The following is a 3,156-nucleotide window of genomic DNA, read 5'->3' as shown; positions in this document are numbered from 1 at the left end:
TTGCTTGTGCTGTTCCTCATTTGTAGCTGCTTTGGGTGACTGCATCTGCTGAATGAAAAAATGTGCATATGCACTTTCTGCATTATTACTTTCAGTAAAAGATGTGTATATTTGTGTGTAAATATTCGCTTTAATGAGATCTATAAGTTATTTCACATTGTATCTTCATATCAGCTAGATAAATAAAAAAATGTGTAAACCCAGACTGAGCTGCTCACACATGCACACACTTGTGTAAATCCATTCCCTTGAGTTAAAAATCCTGAATGAATGCTAATGGAATTTCTATCATATTTGGAAGAAAGGGCTAAAGTATGACTCAAATGAAATCCTATTGGATAAACCAAATAAATGACCAAATAAAGAAATAAAAATAGGAATTTCGAAAGATCCAGGATCCTGTTAATGTTTGGTCCCACTGGAATTGGTTTCAAATTTGGATAGAAATTGCATTACTTTTCCTTCAGGCTTTTTGACAAGAAACAGACCCATGAGCCAAACAGAATATCTGTCCTCGGTCCCAGCATGCTCTAGGTAGCCAAATAAACTGGCATTGCTAGCATCCCATAATACCACACATAATTGCACTTGATTTTGGATTTAGATTCAGTTATAATTCTGCATCGTGTTTACTATCTTAATTCATATTCAGGAACTAAATTGGAATTAAAAAAGCATTCTAAATGCAGTTCTGAATGAATTTTTAAAAGTGTTTTATTGAGAAAAGCTTCTTTAAATTTTGTAGGCTGGAACCCCCAGTTTCCTGAGGACTCCTTCTCTCTCTCTCTTGATGTTGATAGGGAATGTCTGGTGTTTTTCAGAAGATCTGACACCTGCTCTCACTGCTGTATTTCTTCTGCTGATGTAACGTGCTGAATTCTCCCTACTGAAGACAAAAATAGATGTGTCTTGTTATAGGCTAGGAAATTTGTACATGAAAGACAGTTAAATATCTAAGAAACTGTTTCTCAAGAAACCTGGTTTTAGTATCCAGAAAGAAAGAAAAAATGAATTCACTCATTAAAGCCTTGAGGCTGATAATGGCCCAAAAGAGAGCTTGACTTTACATTAGTAAACTCTCTAGACTGAATTAACCTAGACAGAAAGATGGGTCTTCACCCCTATCAGCACAGCTTTCACTTAATCTGCCTCTGTTTCCATCACAGGAACCCGATGCTGCGGTTCCGTCCGCCCTGGCTTTCGTTCAGCGCTGCCGCCGCACCTGGTAGAAAGTCAGGAGGATTTTGGTCCGAACCTCGGGACGAACCAAGGCAGCAGCCGATCAAGCCTTGAGGCTGATAATGGCCCAAAAGAGAGCTTGACTTTACATTAGTAAACTCTCTAGACTGAATTAACCTAGACAGAAAGATGGGTCTTCACCCCTATCAGCACAGCTTTCACTTTCACTGTACTCACTGCTAGTTAGTTAGTAACATCTTGTGTGGCCCTAAAAACACACTCAAGCGAGCACATGAGAAGAGTGTGGGGGAGATGTGTGATTTAATGAGAGATAATGGCCGGACCATCACAGGAACCCGATGCTGCGGTTCCGTCCGCCCTGGCTTTCGTTCAGCGCTGCCGCCGCACCTGGTAGAAAGTCAGGAGGATTTTGGTCCGAACCTCGGGACGAACCAAGGCAGCAGCCGATCATTGCCGGTCCTCTCCTCCAACCTATGTGTGCGGTCAACGGGTATGGCTTTCTACCAGGGATCTGCCTCTCCGGGTGCCTTCTCGTAAGCTGGTGCCCAGATTCATTGGGCCATACCACGTCACCAAGGTGGTTAATCCAGTGGCGATCAGGCTCAAGCTCCCTCCTGCTCTTGGTCGGGTTCACCCTGTGTTTCATGTCTCTAGGGTTAAACCTGTGTTTTCTTCCCCCCTTAACCCTGCCGGCGATCGCCCCGCCCCCCCACCCCCTCGTCTTGTGGATGGCTCCCCTACCTATACGGTTAGGAGATTACTCGAATTCTATTGATTTCTTTCTAGTGCTCACACACATGAATCCAGTGCAAAAAATGTGGTCAGTGAGCTTGATTTGCAGTGACCTCTTTTAAAAATGTGACTTCATTATCCTGTGCCTGTTAGACTTTATTATTTATTAATTAATTTTTTTATTATTTTAAAGCGCAGATTGATACATGCAGTGGTTTCTTACTAGTAATGCAAAATCCGATTCATTTCCGCGATCCGGTTCTTTTCGGACAGATCGGCTCATTGAACCGGTTCAAAAAGCCGATTCATCGGTTCCTGACATCATCAAGCAATAACGTCACACGCATTTATTTCCTAACAACTCAGTGCCATGTTGTATCAATGAAAAATTCAAATAAGTTATTTGTGTCAACACATATTGAAACATTCAAAAAATAAAGTTATTTGTGTGAAAGTATATTGCTGATTATTACCATATAATTCACTTTAATTCACGCAAGTTAATGGTGTTTGTGGTCACAGTTTCATTTACGGATCCTTTATGTCAAATAGCCTACGACTGACTGACCGATATTGACTAGCCTACAACTTGGATAAGATTCCTTAAATGTTTCACACCTACAGCACACATTACAGACACTACATATACACAGTATAAAGAATGAATAAACCAGTCTTAAAAACTCCTTGATTTCGCTTAAGCAACTTTAAATATAATATGCATGCACATATAGTATGCACTGACAGAAAAGTTTTTGCAGATTTTAATAAAATGTCCAGACAGTCCAGAACGTGCCTCAGGCTTGCACAGTATCGTCAACTCACTCATCAGAATCTTCAGTAATCCTCGGCAAACTTCGCCACGGCTCATTCGATTCTTGTTGAGTCCTCGGTAATCCTCTGCAAACTTCGACAGTTGGTTGAACCGGCTCATTCGGTTATTTTTGAGTTGGACGTGCTACTTCGGCTGTGCGTCCTGTGTCATCAACCCGGAACTAAAGTTCGATTCAGTTCGATTTGTGAACCGGCTCAACCAGTTACTTCCTGAGAACCGGCTCAAAAGAACGATTCGTTCAAGAACCTAACATCACTACTTCATGTTAGAATTGCACATGGTATTCACCCAAAATATCTGAATGCATCTCAGTAGCATTACATGTTATATCTCAGACATCTCTGAACATGAGCGCAGTGCTCATTTTCACTCCATTAATATGAGCAAGA

This window comes from Sinocyclocheilus grahami, unplaced genomic scaffold (assembly GCF_001515645.1).
Source record: "Sinocyclocheilus grahami isolate Dianchi unplaced genomic scaffold, SAMN03320097.WGS_v1.1 scaffold2320.1, whole genome shotgun sequence".
NCBI lineage: Eukaryota > Metazoa > Chordata > Actinopteri > Cypriniformes > Cyprinidae > Sinocyclocheilus > Sinocyclocheilus grahami.
This window is presented reverse-complemented; position numbering follows the sequence as displayed.